Source organism: Aedes albopictus, chromosome 2, assembly GCF_035046485.1.
Source record: "Aedes albopictus strain Foshan chromosome 2, AalbF5, whole genome shotgun sequence".
NCBI classification, from domain to species: domain Eukaryota; kingdom Metazoa; phylum Arthropoda; class Insecta; order Diptera; family Culicidae; genus Aedes; species Aedes albopictus.
The window spans coordinates 117,674,062-117,700,850 of NC_085137.1; positions in this window are offsets into that span (position 1 = coordinate 117,674,062).

Consider the following 26,789-nt stretch of genomic DNA (forward strand, 5'->3'; position numbering starts at 1 on the left):
ATGTATATTCTAAACGTCCATAGGGCTTCAACGTTCAATATTAGGTAATTGAAAATTTAAGAACCAAAAACACATTATTCTTACACCACGTACATCCTTCGGTCACCCAACAGCATCAGTGATCCGCCCGTTGACTTCGTTGGCTGCCCATCATCCAGGCGCGAGACAAAGTCTGGATGTTTGCTAACGGGTTTGTATGAATGAGCACTTTCCCGCACCTTGAAAACAATGCAAAAACAAACGCGCTGACAAATTTGAAAACCAACATCCAGTTATGGTTTACCCTTTGTCAGAGGAAATTTGCACAAAGTCATCCTCTGTCCAGCAGCCACCACCGGCGGAAGTTGATTTGTATTCATGACCTTCGAGACCGAGGGGAATGGGTGAGTCGTGGACGACTGGCTGTCTCATCCGGGGATGTAGATTTTCTCGGAGATCAAGTTTAAACTTTGAATTAAGTCTGAATAACAAGTGAAATGCTTTGATACGTCCTGAAGCAAAATAGAACCCAGCACCTCGTAAATCCTTGGCACCAACCTAATCATCGAAATCTCTGTCGGATCCTGACGCCCTTCGGTCGAGTCGAATGTCCCGGTCTGGTCGTCGCGTTCATCATCTTTATCTCCCCCTTGGCAGCACTCGACCGGATCTGTGGTGGTGCTGCTCATCGATAGAATAATGGGTTGAGGGAGTTTGGCGCGTCACTCACTAATAGATCCCTTAACGGGTTCCTTACAGCGAGGGCACTCGGGGTAAGATGAGCACGAACTATTTATGATGTTCTTATTGAAAGTTCTCTACAGACAAATATCTCTTTCTAAGAAATTTTGTTTCATGCAGTTTCAGTATAGCAGGGTTCAGCAGAGTTTGAAGAGGATCACAATGGCGACTTATCAGTTCTTGTTACTTGCAGTTCGAAGCAAGCATCGTGTAGGTAAACCCTGTCTGCCTTCCAAGGACAAAAGGAGTGGTAAGAACTAAGCGCTAAGCGCCAGAATGCTACCTTGGTGGACTCCCCAAAGCGAGTCATCGATGTTCGCTGCTGCAGGCTACGCAGCTTACCTTCAAGGTGCGATAGGCACTAGTCCCTCTCTGAAGCAATATCTTTTTTGTGGTTTCGGAGAGAAGAAGGTTTTGGCAACCATGGGTATGTTGTTTAGTGGGTCGATGAAAGAGGAGTCCTTGCCATCATTTTTATTGTAGAAGACGGTCCTTAAACTCACAGACCTGGGGCCCTGCACCTGCATTCTTAGGGCATGTGTTTCTTAGGAGTTGAGATGGGCCGAAAGGGGTTCGATGGACTATAGAAAAGGAACGAAAAGAAGTAAAATGGTGCTTCAATTAATTGTAATTCTATTGTTGCCCATTTGCCCTTACATTCCCCGCCTAGTATAACAGAACGCAGCATCGCCCGGGTCTAAAACATCAAAACAGCGTGCAACCAAGTGAAAATCTGTGGAGTGACGGTGGTGGCAAACGGATGTAGCTTGTGTTGCATGACGGATGAAATTATTTTTTAATCGAACATAACTCCTCGCACGAGCTTGTCCCTCGTCGAGTTTCGCAGTAGCTTGTTGTTGCATGGAATGGACGACGAGAACGATGGCTTTGACTGCTGACAGGAGGATATGGAAATTCAGAATGAGTCCATCTCCCCTCTGTTTGGCAGCCAGGACTGCCAGCCTTTCTGATGGTGGTGAGCTAACGTCATCGTCATTCGTTCGGTCGTTTAGCGTACCACGACTTATTGCGCGTAAAAAAGGGGTGATAACGAGACAAAGCAAATAAAAATATTGAATTCGGAATTAGATCTCGAGCGAGGGTGAAAATCTATCTGATGAATGGTTGGTAGTACGTTGTACGACAGGAAGGGAGGTTTGTTTGCCAAATTTGGTGTTTACACAAATTAGAATTTTTAATCTCGATTAAGGGAACAGGATTTTGACATTGATAGTGCTGTTGAGTGAAAATCTTGTTGAATATTGCTTTGTGTTTTTTATTCATAGATGCAAGAGAGTTTCTTTGTTTCTTTCTTCTTCATATTTTTATTGCGCTTAGATTGATGTTCCGATTAGGATGAAGCTTGCCTTTCAGCAAAGTATTCCATAATCACTTGCCCTATTATTAGACGCCAATGCTGTCGTGGTAAAATCAGAGCTGGTTAGTCAAAATTTCCAAATTTTATCGTCCCCTATACTGGTACGCCCTCGTGAAAAAAAATCGATATTCCGCAATTTACAGTGATTCCAAGGAAACTCCTCATGGATTATTTGTTCAGGATTTTATTCTTCAATTATCGTGGAAGTGGCATTCGTGCTGGAAATCTTTTATAAGTTCAGAAAGCTTCCACATAAAGATTCCTTCGAACATCATTTTAAAATATACTCCATACCATGTAACTTTTCAGAATTTTTTTTCGATGATTACCTCCAGAAACAATTATTTTATGATTTTTTTCGGAATTTATATTTTTTCCGGAATATTTATGGAAAGAATATTCTCGCAAGATTTCCTAGATGACGAATTTCGCACCAACTCGTCTTCGGGGTTGGCAGCACCCCCTCAGAATGTTATGAAATTTTGTAGGTTTCAAGACTTTATCTTTTCAAGCAACTTTGCGTATTTTGTTTTTTCAAAATTAACCTAGACTAACATTTAAAAAGAGTCAAAGTTCTTTAACCTTTTTTTTTCACAAAAAATAACTCGAATATGATAAGATGTACAAAAAAGTGATGTATGGGTGACATTTAGAGGATTGTCCAAGCTTTCATGAAAAAATATTTAAAAATTCTAAATACATTTTTACACGCTAAAAATATATTTTTAAAATTAAAAGTCAATTTACAGAAAATGCCCACTTTTTATGTTTTGAAATTTTTTTCCAAGAAAGTCAATATTGTTGCCTACGGACCGCCTGTTCCAGTGGTAGGAATCCACTAATCAGGTGACCCCTAATTCATGGTGTTATGCGACTTTACGCTTACCGTGCCTAGGAATGAATGGTTAGGGGGGTCTTATAAAAACCTAATCGCAAACGGAGCCTGTGGAGTACCAGGGCACCCTCCACAGTATTTGCCCTTACTGTGCTAACCGGAGCAATAGCGCGGTGGACCTTGTGTTTCTCCGAGACAATCAGCTGCCCTTCTTCAATCTCATACTTGAGGCTGAATAAGGGCGGGATTATGAAGATGTTATTTATTAGTTTAGATTTTCACCTATATGGTTTCGCATTATGCGTTTTACACAGTGTATTCTGTGCATCCTCGCCTTTGGCGCACTCAAATCGATACCGATCTGGCTTTATTGTTGCTGTTCTTTTTTGTGCTGTGATTGTTAAGAGTTTAATCTTGCCTAGTTTGGGTAGTGGCTACGGTTAGGATAGCTCAGATCAATCTTCAGCACAAAAGAACAGCAACGATCAATCTTTGTAGACTTATGCAAAATGGTACAGCCCAAGTGGCGTTAGTCCAAGAACCTTACTTTCGTAAGGGGAATTTCTATTTAGGAAACCTTGTGGATCCGGTGTTTGCTACTTTCAGTAAAAATGAAATGGCAAACTCACGTGTCATGCCTCGAGCATGTGTGCTTGTCAACAACGCAATCGTTGCTACACTCATCTCTGAACTAACTACCAGAGATGTATGTGCTATCACAATAGATGTATCTGTTGGAAACCTCAACAGGAAATACGTTTATTGTTCGGTTTATTTATCGCATGATGAACCATCCCCTACGGATGCTTTCAAGCAAGTCATTGCATACTGCACTTCAAAAGGCCTTCCGCTAATTGTTGGTAGTGATGCTAATGCTCACCATATAATCTGGGGCAGCTCAGACATCAATTTGAGAGGCTCCAGTTTGATGGAATACTTAAGTAGTACAGATCTTGGATTACTTAACATAGGTAACCGCCCAACCTTCATGGTATCTGGTAGAGAGGAAGTGTTAGACATAACGCTTTGCTCTAGCAGGATTAGTCATGAGCTGACCAATTGGCATGTATCAGATGAAGAATCTTTATCTGACCATCGTTACATCTTGTTTGAACATGTGAATGTTACTTCGCAAACTTTGCGTTTCAGGAATCCCCGGTCAACCAACTGGGATCTCTTTACCGATTTGGTAGCAGCCAAATTTCATGGATACTCACCATCAATTGACACTCCAAGTGATTTAGATGATGCCGTTGATACTACAACGGCCTTCATCATGGAAGCTTTTGAAGAAGCCTGCCCTCTGCGATCTGTGAAGACCACAAGAGGAACCCCTTGGTGGAACTCCGATCTGGCGAAGCTCAGGAAACAATGTAGAAAGAGTTGGAACAGACGACATTCGGCTGGATCGGAGGCTTTCAGGTCGGCTCGCAAGGCCTACCAGAAAGCTCTTCGGTCTGCTGAACGATCCGGCTGAAAAAACCTTTGTACAAATGTTTCCAGTCTGAGTGAAGCCAGTCGATTGAACAAAATCCTTGCAAAATCTAAGGATTTTCAAGTGAACGAACTTCGTTTGCCAAATGGTGATTTCACTTCCTCTGATGAGGAAGTTTTAGAATGTTTATTCAGTACACACTTCCCCGGATGTGTAGATATTACATCTTCGGATGAACCTGATGTCTTTTCTTGTAGTTATGATTCTTTAGCTTCGGCTCGGAGTATCATAACTTTAGAATCGATTGAATGGGCACTTAATAGCTTTGCTCCTTTCAAATCTCCTGGGGCAGATGGGATTTATCCTATTTTGCTTCAGAAGGGATTTGATCATTTCAAACATGTTTTGAAACAACTACTTGTTTGCAGTTTTGCTACAGGGTATATTCCCAAATCCTGGCGGGATATTACTGTGAAGTTTATTCCGAAAGTGGGTCGCGTGTCGTATGAAGAAGCAAAGAGCTTCAGACCTATCAGTTTGACCTCTTTTCTTCTGAAATGCTTAGAACGCATAGTCGATCATCACATCCGTGATGTTCATCTGGCCAATGTGCCGCTTCATGTGAACCAACATGCTTACCAATCTGGAAAGTCCACTGTGACTCTTTTACACAAAGTTGTTTACGATATCGAGAAGGCATTCGCTCAAAAGCAATCCTGCTTGGGTGTTTTCTTAGATATCGAGGGTGCCTTTGACAACGTGCCTTTCGATGCCATATTGGAAGCCGCACGGGGTCATGGTATATCTCCAATGATTTCCAATTGGATTCACCAAATGCTCAAAAACCGACATCTCTTCTCGACATTGCGTCAAGCGGCGATTAGGAAATTGAGTGTTTGTGGATGCCCCCAAGGGGGAGTCTTATCGCCACTTTTATGGAATCTCGTAGCAGATACGCTATTGAGGCAACTCAATAATAGCGGTTTTCCTACTTATGGTTTTGCCGACGACTACCTAACATTGTTAGTCGGTATGTGCATCAGCACCCTTTTCGACCTGATGCAAAACGCTCTTCAGGTAGTTGAGGGTTGGTGTCGCCAATATGGCCTTTCGGTGAATCCGAGTAAAACATCTATTGTTCTTTTCACGGAAAAGCGAAACCGTAATGGTGTTCGAACTTTACGTCTCTTTGATTCTGAAATCAATGTGACTGAACAGGTAAAGTACGTTGGAGTCATTCTTGATTCCAAGCTTTCCTGGACACCTCATGTTGAGTTCAGAATCAAGAAAGCTTGTATGGCCTTCGGGCAATGCCGGCGAACCTTTGGTACAACTTGGGGTCTAAAACCCAAGTATATCAAATGGATCTACACAACTGTTGTTCGGCCAATATTGGCCTATGGATGTCTTGTGTGGTGGCAAAAGGGCGAAGTGAGAACGGTCCAATCAAAGTTAGGCCATCTCCAAAGGATGTGCTTAATGGCGATGTCTGGAGCGTTCTCTTCAACTCCCACGGCAGCGCTCGAAGTTCTCTTTGACGTTGCCCCACTACACATTCATCTCAAACAAGAAGCACTTTCTTGCACTTACCGCCTATGGGTACTCGGTTTACTAGAGGAAACTCCTGTGAACCGCAGCTCAACACACACCTCGTTGTTTCCACTTTTGGTGAATTGGGACAAAGTTGTCCTTGCTCCAAGTGATCTTACAATTGCTTGTAATTTTCCATATAGGACATTTTCCACGAAATTCCCTTCCCGGGAAGAGTGGACATCTGGTTATCTGGAGAGACGTATTTCAGACGGCATCGTATGTTACACTGATGGCTCCCTTCTCGAAGGTCGAGCAGGTGCTGGTGTTTATTCTCGTGAGCTAAGGCTGTATCAGTCTTATTCACTTGGCAGACACTGCACCGTTTTTCAGGCCGAAATCTTTGCTCTTATGTGCGGAGTGCAATCAGCACTTCAGCAGCACGTAATGGGCAAAGTAATATACTTCTGTTCAGATAGCCAGGCTGCTATTAAAGCACTTGCTTCGGCCAACTCCAGGTCGAAGATAGTTATCGCTTGTCGAACTCAAATTGAGGAGCTGAATTCAGCAAACGCTGTTCACCTTGTATGGGTACCTGGCCATTCTTCCATCGCTGGAAATGAATTGGCTGATGAGTTAGCTCGCACTGGAGCATCACATGACTTCATTGGCCCTGAGCCAGCTATTCCGGTATCCAAGTGTTGGGTGAAGCTTCAGATTGACACCTGGGCTGCAACTCAGCACAAACAATACTGGAATAGTTCGGAGTCATGTCGTCAAACAAAATTGTATTGTACTGAGCCATCTCTAGGGGTGGCAAAGTATCTAACAAATCTGTCAAAGCAGAATTGCAGCATGCTGGTCAAAGCATTGACTGGCCACTGCCGACTCAGTTATCACATGGCGAATATTCAGCAAGCTGATTCATTTGCATGTGATAGCTGTGAATCCGATTATGGAACTTCGTATCATTTAATATGTAACTGTCCAGTTTTTGCGCAATTGCGTTTCCGAGTACTCGGGAAACACTTATTAAGTGAAACTGACTTCAGAAACCTGAATCTTCAGGACGTTCTGTTGTTCTTGACCCGCTGTGGCAAAGAGCTATAGCCTCTCTTTACGCTTTATGCATTATCACAGTGCCCTTCTCAGGGCGCTGTTCGAACCCATTGTGGCACGCTTATGCGATATTACAGTGTCCTTTTCAGGACGCTATGTGAACCCATTGTGGTACGCTTTTGCGAGAATGACGATCCTATTCCCTTACCTGTCCTTTCCCATGTCCTATCCTTTTTCCTTCCCTTCTCCGTCAGGTAAATGATGAATAGGCTCGTGTTCATGGCGATGGCACAAATTTCCCGAATGGAGGAGAACGTGCCTCTAGAGCCGACCTACTGATACCTGATACCCCTCTGTTTGGCAGCCAGGACTGCCAGCCTTTCTGATGGTGGTGAGCTAACGTCATCGTCATTCGTTCGGTCGTTTAGCGTACCACGACTTATTGCGCGTAAAAAAGGGGTGATAACGAGACAAAGCAAATAAAAATATTGAATTCGGAATTAGATCTCGAGCGAGGGTGAAAATCTATCTGATGAATGGTTGGTAGTACGTTGTACGACAGGAAGGGAGGTTTGTTTGCCAAATTTGGTGTTTACACAAATTAGAATTTTTAATCTCGATTAAGGGAACAGGATTTTGACATTGATAGTGCTGTTGAGTGAAAATCTTGTTGAATATTGCTTTGTGTTTTTTATTCATAGATGCAAGAGAGTTTCTTTGTTTCTTTCTTCTTCATATTTTTATTGCGCTTAGATTGATGTTCCGATTAGGATGAAGCTTGCCTTTCAGCAAAGTATTCCATAATCACTTGCCCTATTATTAGACGCCAATGCTGTCGTGGTAAAATCAGAGCTGGTTAGTCAAAATTTCCAAATTTTATCGTCCCCTATACTGGTACGCCCTCGTGAAAAAAAATCGATATTCCGCAATTTACAGTGATTCCAAGGAAACTCCTCATGGATTATTTGTTCAGGATTTTATTCTTCAATTATCGTGGAAGTGGCATTCGTGCTGGAAATCTTTTATAAGTTCAGAAAGCTTCCACATAAAGATTCCTTCGAACATCATTTTAAAATATACTCCATACCATGTAACTTTTCAGAATTTTTTTTCGATGATTACCTCCAGAAACAATTATTTTATGATTTTTTTCGGAATTTATATTTTTTCCGGAATATTTATGGAAAGAATATTCTCGCAAGATTTCCTAGATGACGAATTTCGCACCAACTCGTCTTCGGGGTTGGCAGCACCCCCTCAGAATGTTATGAAATTTTGTAGGTTTCAAGACTTTATCTTTTCAAGCAACTTTGCGTATTTTGTTTTTTCAAAATTAACCTAGACTAACATTTAAAAAGAGTCAAAGTTCTTTAACCTTTTTTTTTTCACAAAAAATAACTCGAATATGATAAGATGTACAAAAAAGTGATGTATGGGTGACATTTAGAGGATTGTCCAAGCTTTCATGAAAAAATATTTAAAAATTCTAAATACATTTTTACACGCTAAAAATATATTTTTAAAATTAAAAGTCAATTTACAGAAAATGCCCACTTTTTATGTTTTGAAATTTTTTTCCAAGAAAGTCAATATTGTTGCCTAACTTTCCTCCATACATCACAAGATGGACACTTTAAAGGAAAAAAAAGTTTTTCTAACAAAAACTTTTTCATGTTAGTTTTTTTAGCGTGTTGCGCATTAGCCGTTTTTTTCACAAAAAATATAACTCGAATATGATAAGTTGTACAAAAAAGTGATGTATGGGGGACTTTTAGGGAATTGTCCAAGCTTTCAAGAAAATATATTTAAAATATATAAAAAAATGTTTTACACGCTAAAAAATATCTTTTCAAAATTAAAAGTCAATTTACAGAAAAAGCCCACTTTTTTATGATTTGAATTTTTTTTTCCCAAGAAAGACAATATAGTTGCCTAACTTTCCTCCATACATCACAAGATGGGCACTTTTAAGGAAAAAAAAAATTCTAAAAAAAACTTTTTCATTTTATTTTTTTTTTTGCGTGTTGTGCATTAACTCGTACAGTAATGTATCAAGAATCCTAATGACAATCCATTAAAACTTAATGGGCTCAACTACTTTTTTAATATCTTAACGTGCTTGACATTGAAAACGTGCTTGATATTGGAAAGGGCTCAAGACAAATTTGCTTTTAGGGTTTTATATCAATGAAAACGCTTGTGTATTGATGAAATATGTACATATGTGTATGTGTATTCAATTATTTTCTTTTCTACAATATATACATCCTTCTTTTATACATTCTATTGTAACGTTTTTTGAATATTAGATCTTTAGTCTATCTGAAACAAAGTAAACTTTTTTGGATTATCTTTTGAATTCGAAAACTTCTTCGCTTCAATTTGATTTTCAGAAATTGGCAAATTGAAATTTTTGTGTACCAGGTATTGTTTTTATGTGACTGTATGTGTATAGTTCTTCAAGTTCATCCGTCATTTTTGCATATTGTTCATTTGAAATAAAGCAGAAATTCAATTTTGTTATATGTATATCTGACTGTTTAACTGCCCAGTCATACAGTTCTCGAGGAGTTGTGATTGTGTTTCCATAATCTCGAGCAAGACTTGCTCGTTTTGCCATTCGCTTGAGAGTACCTCCAACAGCGTCACATGGACCTTTGCCATGTGAAGTTGCGAAGAAGTGCCATTCTGCTTCCAATCCATAATTGGACCGAAAACTGCACAAACTTTTTTTTTTGTTCTTATAATGAGCTGCTGCTCCATCTGACATGAAAGTAATTTTTGAGAAATCAATCGATTGTTTAATGAAATTCAGCAGTTTTGATATAAATAACTGAACTGCTGTTGTAGCGTGTGTAAGTACTTCAGATATTATTATAAAGCTCAAGTTTTCCAACTTATTTTCTTTTCTGTAGTACACTTCAAAGGGGTGAATGGTAGCTTGAGAATTATTCCAATGGTAACCTTGAGCTGAATTTTGAATGATAAATGAATAATTTTCTGAAAAGTCACAAATTGTTAATACTTCACCCTGTTTAAGAGATTCTTTTTTATCCCGCAAAAATGAGGATTGTTCTTTATAAATGGAATCATGAGTTATAAGCTTATCAACTTTTTCTACAAAATACGGAACAAACTCGTCTATAGTCTTAGTAATAGTTTCCAAATTGCATCGATCAGTGGTTAGCCATTGTTCAAATAAAACCGATTCTTTATCATTCGCTTCTAATAATGATGTTAGTTCACTGGTTCTAGGCACACAATAATACAATTTCAGCAAACAGAATGCTGTTTTAAGCATTCAGATATCAAAACAAGCTGAGAAACAGGTTCTATTCCAGTTGGGATGTAACGCCAAGAAAAAGAAGGCACCCAATCAAACAAAGTTGTAATGCCCATTGAGTGTTATTAAATGGGTATAAGGATTCTTGATACATCCTGTACGAGTTAATGCGCAACACGCTAAAAAAATAACATGAAAAAGTTTTTGTTAGAAAAACTTTTTTTCCTTAAAAGTGCCCATCTTGTGATGTATGGAGGAAAGTTAGGCAACAATATTGACTTTCTTGGAAAAAAATTTCAAAACATAAAAAAGTGGGCATTTTCTGTAAATTGACTTTTAATTTTAAAAATATATTTTTTAGCGTGTAAAAATATATTCAGAATTTTTTAAATATTTTTTCATGAAAGCTTGGACAATTCTCTAAAAGTCCCCCATACAACACCTTTCTATAGGTCTTGTCATTTTTGAGTTACATCGATTTTTTGGGTATTTTTGTGGCGTTTCAGTCTTTTCGGGGATCAAAAACAACTATATGTTTTCTATTTCCAACGTTTCGATCCTTATTGGATCTTCTTCAGGGAATCGAATAAGTTGTTGTTTCTTCGTCTAGTAGTTGTTTTTTGAAACATTTTAACTGTCATTCCTTGTTTTTGAAATTTGTCCGTTTTTTGGAACCGGAAAAACCTTCAAATTTCGAAAAACTGATTTGGTAGTCTGAACCCGGACCACAATCCACTACTTTTGCGTATAGTTTTCAAAAAGCATTTTGAAAACTATACGCAAAAGTAGTGGATTGCGGTCCGGGATCAGACTACCAAATCAGTTTTTCGAAATTTGAAGGTTTTTCCGGTTCCAAAAAACGGACAAATTTCAAAAACAAGGAATGACAGTTAAAATGTTTCAAAAAACAACTACTAGACGAAGAAACAACAACTTATTCAATTCCCTGAAGAAGATCCAATAAGGATCGAAACGTTGGAAATAGAAAACATATAGTTGTTTTTGATCCCCGAAAAGACTGAAACGCCACAAAAATACCCAAAAAGTCTACCAAACAGTCGTCGCCAAAGCTGTTACATCGATTTTAAAAAAAAATCATCGAAAAAAAGTTAGGCCCTCTTCAAATGTTACTCTTGAAAATTTTCGAAAATTTAAGTATACAAAGTTGCTTATAAAAACCTAGTCTTTATGCCCACCAAGTTTCATTCGATTCTGAGAGGGTGTTGCCAACCGCTGGTCGAGTTGGCGCGAAATTCGTCGGATAGAATATCAGTTAGGATTCATCCAAAGATTCCTCTTGGTATTCCTTTAAAATGCATCCCTGTCCTCGTATTTCTTTGAACATTTTTAGGGGATTCCTAGATTCTTTAAGGAATTTCTCCAGTATTTTTCTGAGGTCTTTTTCATGAGATTCTTATAAGATTCATTATAATTTATTTAAAATTACTTTGTGGAGTTTAGGTCACCGTCGAATCTTATATATTACGATTGTTGACTATTTTCGGTGAAAACACACACTAAAACTCGATTATACATAACGTTTCGGCCTACTCAACTTCAGCCATCATCAGATATTTTATGCATGAATCGATCACCACCAGTGTGCAACCACACTGGTGGTGATCGATTCATGCATAAAATATCTGATGATGGCTGAAGTTGAGTAGGCCGAAACGTTATGTATAATCGAGTTTTAGTGTGTGTTTTCACCGAAAATAGTCAACAATCGTAATATATATATATATTATTTAAAATTAGTCCATATTTTTGCCTTTCTCGTGCACCAAGGTGTACCGAAAGGCTATATGTTCACTCCAAAAACGAAAATTTGATGGAGCCTCCGGAATGGTCAAGTCTTATATACCAATCGACTCAGCTCGACGAATTGAGGTGATGTCTGTGTGTGTGTATGTGTGTGTGTGTGTATGTGTACAAAAAAACTCACATCACTTTTTGGCAGTAAACCTCAACCGATTTTAATGACCGACGGTTCATTCGACGCGGAACCTGGTCCCTTTGTTTCCTGTTGAAAATGGTTCAGATCGATCCAGCCGTTCCGGAGTTATGGCCATTTAGGTGTTCCGGTAGGGCCCATATAGCCGAGGCGGTAAACGCACGGGTATTCAGCATGACCATGCTAAGGGTGACGGGTTCGATTCCCGGTCGGTCCAGGATCTTTTCGTAAAGGAAATTTCCTTGACTTCCTTGGGCATAGAGTATCTTCGTGCCTGCCACACGATATACGCATGCAAAATGGTCATTGGCAGAGGAAGCTCTCAGTTAAAAACTGTGGAAGTGCTCATTGAACACTAAGCTGAGAAGCAGGCTTTGTCCCAGTGAGGACGTTACGCCAAGAAGAGGAGAGGAGGAGTGTTCCGGACCGGTACCCCAGGAAGGGGCCAGATATGAAAACGCTACAAACCCATCCATGCGGCACATCAAACTATGGCATTTTTGATAACTTGATGAATGGTAAACAGAAAAATAGTCTCAGACCATATCTGAACCGGTAGTGACCCGGAACCGGTGCCGGGTGTCCCGCCGGAAGTGATCAAACATAAAAGTGAATCAAACCAATGCATGCGACATATCAAACCGCGGCTTTTTCGATAACATGATGAACAGTAAGCAGTAAAACATTCTCAGACCATATCGGAACCGGAAGTGTTCCAGAACCGGTTCCAAATGTCCCGCCGGAAGTGGCCAAGTATAAAAGTTAACTAAAACAATGCATGCGACATATCAAATAGTGGCTTTTTCGATATCCTGATGAACAGTAAGCAGGATAATATTCTCAGACCATATCTGAACCGGTTGTGTCCTGGAACCGGTTCCGGGTGTCCCATCGGAAGTGGCCAAATATAAAATTGAACTAAAACCATGCATGCGACATATCAAACCGCAGCTTTTTCGATAACCTGATGAACAGTAAGCAGGAAAGCATTCTCAGACCATATCGGAACCGGTTCCAGATGTTCCGCCGGAGATGGAAAAGTATAAAAGTATAAAAGTATAAACCCATGCAAGCGACATATCAAATAGTGGCTTTTTTGATATCCTGATGAACAGTAAGCAGGAAAATATTTTCAGAACATATCTGAATCGGTTGTGATCCGGAACCGGTTTCGGGTGTCCCACTGGAAATGGCCAACTCTAAAAGGGAACCAAACTCGTGCAAGCGACACATCAATTCGCGGATTTTTTGGCCTCTTGATTAGGCAAAAAAAGTTATATTGAGATATATTGAGGTTGCCCCATCGGAAGTGGTCAAATGTAAAGGAGTACCAAACCCATAAATTCGACACAATAATTGACTTTTTAGGTTATCAATAGTATGCCGAAACCGGTTCCAGGTGCCCCGACGGAAGTGGTCAAATGTAGAAAAGAACCAAACGCATACACGCAGCACATTAAATAACGGCTTCTTCGACAACGCGAAGAACGGTCAGCAAGAAAATAGTCTCTGATTAGTAGTGTTCTTGAACCAGATTCGAGTACTTTGCCGGAGCTGGCGAAATGCACAAATGAACCAAACCCATACATGCATCACATCAATTTGCGACTTTTTAGAAAAACTGATTGATAATTTGCATGAAACTATAGTCTAAGACCACATCAGGGACAATCGGTATGTGATAAAATGTGAACCGAAAGTGGTAAATGTGAAATTGGACCATACCCATGCGTGTCGTACCATAAAACCACGCTAATTCGACAATGATTGCTGTCAAATTACCTGGATAAACTTTTAATTCGATAAACTAACTCTATTTTAGTTTGTTTAGATTGTATGATTTGTTTTTAAACACAAATCTTACAGATATTGTGGTGGTACGAATTGATAGCTTGTTCATTTTACACACCTAGAAAAAATCATGTAATTTTAGGTGTCCTGAACCTGACATATACGAGCGTCTTCAAAGGCACAAATTTAGAGGTCAAAACATGTAGTAAATCTACGTCTCCTAGGACTTATATTTTCTTAGCGTCTAGCAATCGCTAGAACCGATCTGATAAATAAAACATATAAAAGTATAATATTAACATGCCTGGATTCGAACTCCGGACCTGCTGATTGTGAGCTACATCTCTTATCTCTCGGCTATTTTACCGAGTTGGAAAATGGCAGATGAATGTGATACTGATTCTACGTTTCTGGTGAAGTGGATTTGTTGACATCTAACGCAACCAACCAGGACTTACATGATGCGCGTAAAATTGAGTCCAATTTGTGATTCAGTCTTGAAAATGTTTACGTTCATTGATGTTTCGGTCTCGTGCAAATTTCAGAATTTTTAAGTGTGTACGATTGTTGGCTTCCGAGGTTCACTGCGGTTGATCACCAAACGGATCAGGTGTCGGAAAGCACCAAATTAGAACTTTCGGAAGTAGCAGCTTCGGGTGTGAGTAGCATCACAATATCGTATCATTCGTATTTACACTGTGACATTTGATCGTTTTTTAATTCAACAAATTTCGAATAAGCGGGATACAAATTTACCTTCCGTAACTCGCGCGGTTGACTACCTGCGTCAGCACCACGCTAATGGTGAGTATAAAATGCGAGATTTTTTCAACGTGTTGTACAAAATACAACAGCGCGATCGTTCGAGGGTTAAAAAGTGTCGTATTAAAGAGTGATGAGTACGCAGGGTTTGACAGTACATCATATAGCAGCTCTTTTGATAACTGCTGCTTCTTTATGGCTCGACTATCGTATTGGAACTTGGCCTGTCTCTCTTCAACTTAGTGTTCTTTGTGCACTTACACAGTTATTAATTGAAGGGTTTTCTTTGCCTGCCATTGCATGAATCTGTATATTGTGAGGCAAGTACAATGATACACTATGCCCAGGAAGTCGAGAAAATGTTCCCGACCGGAACGGAAATCAAACCCGCCGTTTCCAGATTGGCGATTCATAGCCTTAACCACTAGGCCAACTGGAGACCCTTTTTTGATAACACGATGATCGATTCGTAAGAACATAGCCTCAGACCATATTTTAGACAACCGGTAGTGTCCCGAAACTAGATCTGGGTGTACCACTGAAAGTGGTCAAATGTAAAAGTGATCTGTACCCATGCATAAGATAAATCATATCGTGTTTTTTTAGGTAACCTAATGTACGTTAGCAGTGATATTGCCTCAGACTATATTTGGACCCAGTGGTGCTCCGAAACCTGTTCCGGAAAGTAACCAAATGTACCATGCGACACACCACATCACGACTTTTTAATAACATGAGGAACGGTTAATTAGAAAATAGGCTCATACGACATTAGAGACTACCGCTAGGGTTGCACAACCAGCGTTTGATGCTTCGCCGGAACTACGAAAGTAAATAAAATCAATGCAAGCGATAAATATGTGTAAGAGAACAAAATATTGACATATTAAACCCAAATACAAACAGACGTCTCACTATACTCACTACGTTCTTGTTTTCAACGGTCAATGAAATATAACCTAGAATGTGCAGAAAAAAAAAACTTTATCAAAGACCGCAAAGTGATCTGTGATTGTGTCAAAAGTTATATCTTTGCTTGTTAGTATTGTCTTGATATTGATCAGCTAACAATGTTAGTGAAGGTACTCAAGCAGTCAACTTAGAAATCTGATATTATTCAGCTCTGCTTATACGCTGAACACAACGTCGGAATAGGAAATCGCGCCACTTGGGCGGTGGCTTCTATTTTCGTCTGTTTTGCGCTATAACTCAGTCAAATTTGAACCAATTGAAACAATTTTTGGAATGCTGTGAGATAGGTATAGTATCTACCCATGTACAACACTTCAAGTCAATTGGCTCCAAATTGACTGAGTTATAGTGCAAAACAGACGAATATAGAAGTCACCGCCCAAGTGGCGCGATACCCTATGTGCCATCAATAAGTTTTAAGTCAATTTAATGATGGCTTTGATAAAATGCTTACTTTTCTTAAAAAAATATCAGGATTCAGGAACACTTTGACTTACGTCGACGGAAAGATCGTGAGAACATATACGATGAGAAAGGCACTATCACCTCTAGGTGGATTAATTTGGTTTTTTTTAGAATTCACTTCCGAAATACCTCTTGGGATTCCTCCAGAGTTTCCCCAGGTAAATTCTTTAAGGATTACTACAGAAGCTCGTGCATGTGTTCCTTTACGTGTTCTTCTAATATGTCTTAAGGGTTTTCTTAAGTTGTTTTTTTTTTTTATGTCAGCAGAAGCTCTTCTAGAAATGTCTCAAGAAATCTGTCTTGGAATATCACCAGGAAGTTTTCCAGGAATTTCTCTGAAGATTTCTCTACAAGAGATGCCAATCCAGAAGAAATTTATTTTACATAGCTTCGGAGATTTTTTCAGGAATCTTTATGAAAATTCTCTAGAGTTATCCTTTATAAATTCAGTGTTTTTTTTTTGTGCGAATTTCTCCAAAGGCTTTTTTCAGTTATTCAGTCTGGTCAGTCTGATCAGTCTGGTCAGTCTGGATTCTGTCTGGTATTTATTTAGGCTTTCACCTGGATTGCCAATGATTTATTCAGACTTTTCAAATTCAGATTTTTTCCGGTGAAACTCCTAACCATTGTTTTGCAAAAATTACTCCGAAATCTATTTTTTGGCATTTCTTAAGGAATTCAAACAGATTCTTTTATGAGTACCTGCAGAGGGTTCTTCAGTTCTTCCATGTATGCAAAGACTCCTTCAAGATTTTTTTTCAGAAACATCTTCAGTGATTCTCTGTAGAATCCACCCACGATTTTTTTATATTTCTGCAGTAAATTTCTTTAGGTGGTACCTTGGGCACTTTTTTGTACCAAACCCTTCAGATATTGTATGATAAATTCACCTAAGAATCTCTTCAGTCGTATTTCCAGGAGCTCTTCTAAGGATTCCTTCAGAAAATCATCTTTACCTTACTTACGGGTCAGACTATGGCCTGAGTGTCCTCTGCTGTACGTAGGAGTCGTCTCCATTCTACTTTTTTTTCTACTCGGTCCATGGCAGTGCGTCTCCAGTCCGCACTCTGCGAAGGGTCCGCATATGGTCCTCCACTTGATCGACCCACATGGGACCATTCATAAACCACGTAGGCTTTTTGGGGGGAGGGGGAGTCTAGCCAAGGGGCAGCACTTTTTTTGTACCAGTAAAACCACAAAAACGATCCTTAAACAAATACTATACTAAGTTTAAAATTTTTGTCTAGAAGGGGGAAGGGGAGTTCTGAGATAGCCAGATTTTAGTCTTGGATTATGAACAGCACACCATGTCTGCTTGTAACGGTCGGATGACTCTCAACAACCATCTTATCAACTTCGGGTTGATATCCGACATCCTGATGACGTGACCCACCCACCGTAGCCTCCATCTTCTTTATGGCTCTAAGTCTGCTCTGAGACTTGGCCTGCCTCGTTTCAACTTAGTGTCATTGTTGAGCTCTTCCACATTTATTAATTTAAAGGCTTTCTTTTGTTACCGTTGGGGAACAAATTCCTTTATTGGTTTGCCGAGTAGAAATACCGAAGAAGGAACCCGATAATGATCAGTTATTGTCAAACCTTGATTGTCTGTAAAATAAACAAATTGGACTCAGTTCATGCCTAAGAAGTAAATAAATAGATAGTTTAAAAAGTATCCTAAACGCATGCACATCTAAATACTAGAATAATATTGTATAAAGCACTATTCTAAGAACAAAGTTTGTAAAAACATTTTTCGAACACGACACAAAACACCCACGTAACTGCTGCAATCGAGGATGTCACGAGCTACGAAAATGGGAATTTGAAGAAAGAAGTGTAAGCTACTGGGTCTTCTGATGAGAAAAGGTGTCTTTTCCACACCGACAGTCGAAGGGCATAGTTACAAACACGGACAGCAAAATCTTAGTGCCTATTTTCGGACGATACCCACATTGTGGAAGCTTCGACAAAGTGGAAAAGTTAGTCCTTCCTCCGAGAATTACGAGAGAACCTGGTATTCCTGATCTATACGCTGTACCTCAGTTGGACTTGAACCCAGTAGCACGCAAATACCCTAACCTGTAAATATAACCCTCTTTCCAACCAGGATTCAAGACCTTTGGACTCAGGATCCACGTTCACTTGAAGGACCTGATTGATTGACCGCAAAAACCCTTCCAGGGTCGAGTAATCCTTGCACACAGCCATCTTAACCTCGGCTTCGTCCCTACAGCAGTTCCAGCTGGCTGGCCCACCAAACACCTACACACACCCACATTATAAGGTAACCGTGAATTAACACCTAGTAGTTAAATTTCAAATCCGCAGTTGTTTCCTTATTATTTAGCTTCCCGATTAGCCGGCCTTGAGTATAACAATATAGGTCCCAAGCTCTGGCTTGCCGGTGACCAAAAACGGTAGCCAAGGGTCCGTCTGACCCGCTAGTAATACTTTTCCCAGAGAGTCGAGAAAATTTTCCCGACTGGAACGTGAATCGAACCCACCGTCTCCGGATTGGCGATCCATAGCCTTAACCACTAGGCTATCTGGAGACCCCGTAGCCTCCTGATCATCGTGGATAAACGAGACGAATGCAGCATTGGCGAGAACGTTGCAACACGATGCGAGGCCAAATGAAACACGTTAAAGACTGGCGCGCGGGACAGACAGAGGCCTTGTGCCACACGCCGACAGGTGCCGAGACAATCATGGGAATATTCTCACAAACGAGCGTAAGGTAGTCGAGAGGTGGCGGCAGCATTACGATGAGCACCTCAATGGCGACGTTGCAAGCACCAAAGGTGGCGATTTCTGCAGACACTTTTCAAGAGTTTTATTCAGAAATTCTTTTGCGGATGAAAATTGTCAAGAACTTCTTCTAGGAATCTTCAAAGTTAGCACCAAGAATTTTCAAAGGATTCCTATTAAATGAGCGAGAACGGTGAGCTGTTTGCAGAGTTTTGTGGCGACAATGACTTGGTTAATGGAGGATCGATCTTTCCCCATCGACCAGTACACAAAATGATTAAACGCAACGCCGACATTGCGTCCGACCATAGTCTTTTTCTATCGGCGAGATCAGGCTGAGCATGATGGGAAAATCGAGCGCCGGTTCTACACACGCTGACTGGAAGACGCTGCGGTGAAAAGGTCTTTCGTCGAGGAGCTAGAGAATCGTGCTGCGGATATTCCGGAAGGCGGAAGCGTAGAAGATCAATGGAGCGCCATCAAGAACGCCTTCATCGCCACCAGCGAGAGTAATTTGGGTGAGCTACGCACCCGGAGAAAGCAGTGGATCACAGATGATACCTGGAGGAAGATAGAGGAGCGAAGAGACGCTAAAGCCGCGATTAAACGAGCAAAAACACGAGAAGCCAAAGCCGTAGCCTGACAGCCCTATTCGGCTCTTGAAAAGGAAGTGAAACGCTCATGTAGACGGGACAAAAGAGCGAGAGCGGACTCCCTAGCCGAGGAAAGCGGGAAAGCATTTGTCTATTTTCTTTAGTGCAATTTCAATTTTTTATGGTGCATTTTAATTTTTCTATGGAGCAATATTCAATTTTCTATGGGTACAATTTTTTATTTTTTTTATGGAGCATTTGTATTTTATTGTGGAGCATTTCAGTATATTGGTGCAAAATTTCACTTTTAATGAGAAAATGTTATGTGTTACCGGTACATTTTTATAAAGTATGGAACATTTTCAATTATTGATGGGTAACATTGCACATTTTCATGGAACATATGTTCATTCTTTATGGAGCACTTTTTGATTTTCTATGGAGCATTTGCAATTTGTTATGGTTGCAATAACCTTTTGCCTTAAGAAAAGGCTTTCGACCGTCTCAATTACGGTAACATGTGGGACGCCCTCATGCGCAAGAGACTCCCTGAGAAAATCATCGGCATCATTGAAGCACAGTACAGGGCATTTTCGTGTAGGGTACTGCACAACTGTGTTTGTTCGATCCCATCCAGGTCATACCTGGAGTATACTATCATCGCTACTGTTCCTCATCATAATCGACGAGATCCTGGTAGGTGCGATTGACCGTGAACCAAATCTTGGATTGCTGTGGCAGCCCATTACCATGGAGCACCTCAATGACTTTGAACTGGCTGATGACGTTGCTCTTCTAGCTCAACGGCGCCCTGATATGCAGAGCAAGCTCGATGATCTTGCCAATCGCTCTTCAGTGGCAGGTCTTACCATCAACGTCAACAAGACCAAACCGTTGAATGTAATCACGGTCAACCCTTCCGTTTACGGTAGCTGGGCTATCAGTGGAGAATGTTGAAAGCTTCCAATGTCTTGGTAGCCAAATGGCGGCCGATGGCGGCACCAAGATCGACATAGGTGCACGGATCAAGAAAGCGATGGTTGCTTTTGCGAGTTTAAGAAATGTATGGAAAACATCCAGATTAGTCGACACATCAAAAACCGAATTTTCAACTCGAACGTGAAATCTATGCTGCTTTACGCCAATGAAACCTGGTGTGTATCAGTGGAGAACACTTATCGGCTGCAGGTCTTCATCAATAGATGCCTGCGATATATGATTCGTGCATGGTGGCCTCACAATTGATGGCCAACGTGGAGCTCCATCATCGATGTCATCAAAAGCAGTGTTGGGAATACTCACTTGCGAAAAGTTATACTCACTTGCTTCTATCTCAGTCCAGAAGCATGCTATCAAAAAATGATGTTTGAAAGACTTTTAGATTGTAGTTTAATCTACAAGTTTGCGGAATAAAGTAAAGGTTGCAAACGCATAACAAAACCGTGAGAGAGCTGTGAGCACAAGGCGAGTATGAATTACACGAGTTTTACTCACCTCGTACTCACAGCTCTCTCACAACCTTGGTATGCGTCTGCGATCTTTACTTTATTGGGCAAACTTTTAGATTAAACTACAATCGAAAAGCCCTTCAAACATCATTTTTTGATAGCATGCTTCTGGACTGAGAAAGAAGCAAGTGAGTATCACTCTTGCAAATGAGTATTCTCAACACTGATCAAAAGCCGATAGCGACAAAAATTCGGGAGCGAAAGTGGAGGTGGGTCGGTCACACTATACGCAGGGTCGGAAACGAAATCTGCAAGCAAGCGGTAGATTGGAACCCAACAGGACATGGCAGCAGAGGCAGATCCAGAGACTCATGGCGGCGCAGCCTCAACAACGAAATCAAGCAAGTCTACAGAAAATTGACTTGGCCACAGGTCAATGCGATGGCTGACAATCGCCCAGGATGGAGATTTTTTTTTTCAATTTCGTTTGTTTTCAAGATTCAAAAAAATAACTCCTTGAATTTTCTAAATGGTATAAAAATATCTTAACTTATTGCTTTACCAAAGTGTACATTGTCCTGCAGAATAAAATCGCATTCAGACTGTCCTCATCTGAGCCGTAACGACACTCCTGCGAAGACAGACGCAAATTAACTGAATAATTTTTAATTAGATTTCCATTTCCCTCTCCTCACATCAAGGGCGGCCCTATGTGGGGCAGCAGCCGTGTCGATTCTTCCAGTCGAGTGCTTCTTCCGTGCAGCATCACTAGCCAGCTACTTGCTATCTGCAGTTGACTAGACAACACTCACCCCATGCCAACAACGTCATCAGTAGCAACATGAGCAGTAAGTTTTTGAATTAAAATTTTAATAAAAAGGTAACTGCTCCCGCGGTGTTACTGCATCCACACGGTCGGTGGAGCTCCACCGTAAACCACTGCACTTACTTCGTCATGCGAAGGATCCCGGCTGGTTACGTGTGTATGAGACGAGAGGAATCCGCTGAACCAAGTTGAATATGAAATGAACCAAACTGGCTAACGCGTGCTGGCTTCTTAGCGCCAGAGGAGGATGCTACTTTCACTATTCATGCTAGCTGCTGGAACCAGCACACCACCAGCATGGATGATTATAATAAAATTCATTTGAAAATCCCTCGACGCCTCGACTCCTGGTTGGTAAGTGGGTTCCTTGACTGCGCTGGAAAGAAGCAAGTAAGCAAGAAAATTCCACCACATTGTTTTTGCATCCTCACCGATGAAAAAGGAAGTTGCACAAGCAGGAGTTGAGTTGGAAAAGCTTTTTGTCTGCCGGTAAAGGGTTGAGTGTTTTTGCGCTCTGTATGTGTGAGAACAGGTGATGGTAGGAGAACGACACGTTTCGCAAATGAAATTATCACTTTGATGGTGACTTGGTGTCTGTCTCGTTGGAAATTGCAAGGTGTCGGCAACAGGGGGAAAAGTATTAAATATGAATCCATTTTCTCAGATTACTTTTTGTTTGCGTGGTGTTTGAAAATTGGGTAATAGAGCATTTCAGTCTTGTCCAATCCCATCCGGGTCATTGCTGGAGTGAGGCAAGGATGTATACTATCACCACTACTGTTCCTTATCGTAACCGACGAGATCCTTTTAGGTGGGATTGACCGTGAACCAAATCGTAGGTTGCTGTGGCAGCCTATTATCATGGATCACCTAAATGACTTCGAACTGGCTGATGACGTTGCTCTTTTAGCTCAACGGCGCTGTGATATGCAAAGCAAGCTCGATGATCTTGCCAATCGCTCCTCGGCGGTAGGTCTTACCATCAACGGGAACAAGACCAAATCGTTGGATGTAAACACGCCCAAGTAACACACTAGTCACAGAAGAGTTACGGCGGCGCAGGTTTTTGTTACGCAGAAGTCACTGTGACTTACTTCTAGCAAGCAAGTCTTTATTTGTTAGAAGTGAGTCACAGTGACTTCTGCACAACAAAAACCTGCGCCGCCGTGACTTTTGTGTGACAAGTGTGTTACTTGGGCGGTCAACCCTTCCAGCTTCACGGTAGATGGGAAATCTGTGGAGAATGTTCAATGCTTCCGATACCTTGGTTGCTAACAGGGCGGCTGATGGTGACACCAAGATTGACATACACTGTGATGCTTAATTGATCGGACAAACGCCGATTTTTCATACAAAATGGCCATGTTTGAGATGCTGTAACTTCGGTTTGCGTTGATGGATTCCCAAGTAACAATGGTAGCTGAATAGAGAGAATCATGGCTGAACAATGGTTGGTTAATGGTGCCAATAGCTGAATAAGCTGAGAGCTGAATATCAAGTTGAATAGTAGCATGTTGAGTGAATAACGTATCTCTTGTACAGCCTATCATCGGAAGCTGAATATGATACTCAATAGAAGATAATCCATCTACTCTACATTTCTTTATTCAGCTTATCTTCAATATTGAAGATTAAGTATTAAATAAAATAAATATAAAAAAACAACACTGTGGCACTCAGTACCACCACTTTCGCTTGATACTGTATCATTTGCATATTCCGTGCAAGTTGTTTTTCGATATGGTGGCTTCTGCTGCAGTTATGAAATCCAGCGTTCAATGATCGGAGAGGACAAAATCCTTTTTCTATGTTTTTCGAAAATAACACTTTTTCACATTCCTCTAGAATTTTTTTTTTTTTGAAAAATACTAGAGGAATGTGAAAAAGAGTTATTTTCGAAAAACATAGAAAAAGGATTTTGTCCTCTCCGATCATTGAACTCTGGATTTCATAACTGCACCAGAAGCCACCATATCGAAAAACAACTTGCACGGAATATGCAAATGATACAGTATCAAGCGAAATATTTTTATTTGAATAATTGTAAGGCATCAATGATATCCCTACTGTTGAACAATTACCAGGGGAAAGAGAATCAGCAGGTTCCAGCTCCCTGAGCAGTGAAGGTGATGGTTCGTGATGCACAACTTGATGAGCCGTCGGAAGAGGAAATCGATTGCTTGTGAGAAGTACTCGGCCCTTAACCAAACTTCACAATGAACTAACAAGGAAAGCATAGAAATTGTCAATTGATCATAATGTTAGGCATCGAGAATTAAAAGATCTCTTACGGGTTATAAAACACCAATACCGAGATGACGAAAGAGATGTGGGGTTTTCACGTCGAAACAGCCAGCGTTCCCTAAAAATATATAAAATAACATGTATCTATCCACGCCTTAGTAGTATTTTAAGGATATTTACTTGTATTTTTTTATTCATTTTGCGTAACTTCACCAGAGATTCACGATTATCAAAATCGAGAAGCACTGAACTGTAAACAAAACAATGATGTTTCGACAGCTAATGTATTCGTTCATATCCAGCACTTTCATCGCTTATTCAACCTTAGCACAGCCTTTGTTCAAAGCCGTTCAACCTTTAATTAGACATGGCAGTGTATAACTTGTTCTTCCACGAATTACTATGTCCGTACCATTCCAGGAGGAGCAGATGCTAAGATAAGTGACTATAGATCAAAGCATCCAAGTTCGATTCTCAATTATAATAACAATTTATATATTTCTCTTTCAGGCACTATGAATTGTATCCTACATCTATGCCTACAAGAGCTTAATGGTAATTCTGACTAAAACTCTGTGGGACAAGTTTCATTTTTTTGTTAGAGCTGCATAAGTGATGATTAATTGCTGAATTAAAGATGATTAAGCAACTCCAATGCTTCATCTGATCCTCATATGTTTTATAAATAGAATAATAAATTATTCTTATTTAGGATATAAGCGCTTCTTCAACCTTAATACAGCTACGCGGAGAACTTAAATCAACTTATGGCTGAATAAAATCATCAATATTGGATCTTTAAGAGCTGAACAAACGATTACAGTTCTTTTGCACAGATTTTGTTCAAATGAAGGCTGATTTGCGCAAGCTACAGAAGCGCTTAATCAACATCAAATTGTTACCTGGATTGGACTCAATTTTTGACACGTAACTACTTATATGCTGAATTTTACGTATACAAGGTACAAAATGTTTTCGTTCACAGGTTTGGGCGTGGCAAGGCGTTAAAAATGTGCAAAAGTGATCGGACAGCGGTACCCCTTCGATTTACACGCCTGCCGCTGTCCGATCACTTTTGCAAACCTGTGAACGAAAACATTTTGTACCTTGTATACGTGAAATTCAGCATATACGTAGTTCCGTGTCAAAAATTGAGCTCAATCCATCAACGCAAACCAAAGTTACAGCATGTCAAACTTGACCATTTTGTACGAAAATCGGCGTTTGTCTGATCAATTATGCACCACAGTGTAGGTGCACGGATCAAGAAGGCGAAGGCAGTCGTTTGCGAGTTTATGAATTGTGTGGACTAATCGCACTGAAATCCGATTTTTTAGCTCGAATGTAAAATCTGTGCTTCTGTTCGCCAGTGAAAGTTGAAAAGAAAATCGCGTAAAGTACTGTTCCTTTGAATTTCACAAAGAATTTGCATCCTTTGACAGATACGTATTTCGACCTCAACTGTAAGGTCGTCTTCAGTGTCTTGTACTTGAGTCGAGTCAAGTACAAGACACTGAAGACGACCTTACAGTTGAGGCCGAAATACGTATCTGTCAAAGGATGCAAATTCTTAGTGGAATTCAAAGGAACAGTACTTAACGCGATTTTCTTTTTATTTACAGATATTCCCCTAAACAAACCCAGGTTAATCATCGTCAGTGAAAGTTGGTTTGTATCAGTGGAGAACACTCACTGGTTGCTCGAGAGACCATAATCTTTTGGAACAGCTTCCCCGCCGTCTTGATCAACAATATTGGTCTATATGCCGACGAGTCTACGGGTGGTTTTCCCGCATTTTGCAATAGAACCAGGCTCTGCCGTTTTCAAGCCTCGGGAAAAACTCCCTCGATTAGTCATTAGTCATTAGTCATCACTGCAAGTTTCTCATCGGTGTCCTTTTCCTCATCGCCAGCCCCAATCTTCAGCTGTCCTACTCAAGGAGGAGGTGGAAAAGCCCCTCCAACATCTGTGGAGATCGCCCTGTGGGAGTCATTACACTTCTTGTCTAGCAAACCGCGAGCCTGTAGACATCACCTTTCGGATTTGTATTGGCACTCTGACAGAGACCATCAAAGCATCAAAGTCCAGGAGTTGGTGTCTACTACCTATGAGGGCTTCGGAGTCTTCTTCTGTAGCTGTTATGCGTCTACACGGTGACCGATCTAGCAGTCCACACAGATGCTGGACCGCATGACGACCGGGCTAACAGAGCGAAGGCCGGTGGTAATAGCGGGCAGACATGTCCAAACACTGCACTGCACGAGGAGTCGATGCTCAAACACACCACCGTGGGTGCCAAGCCACCACCTAGCTCTCCGTGTTTCAGAACGAACACGCACCGTGTCTGGCTCAACACCGGTGTCGGTGGCGGTGCTCAGGCACTGGGCACGGTGTTTGACGCTTCGGGTAACACGGAGCCCGAGTGTTTCCGATTATGCAAAACACTCGTGCGAGTTCAAGCGCTCGGTGCCGTTCATTCTCCAGCACCAGTTGCAAATGCTGCTGGTCGACGACGAGAGTGAAGTACTTGGCGACTCCTTTTGTGTCTTTCTCGTCCCTTCTGACTCAGCGGCTCTGATGCAGCCAAGCTACCACGCACTGTGGCCGAGCTCACTGCTTTGGTGTTTCATACAATCGGAAACACTCGGCCTCCGTGCCCAACCAAAACTGAAACACGAAGCCGAAACTGAGGCTCGAGTTATAACACCGACACGAGTGTTTCGCCTGTCGCACTGCGTGTTCA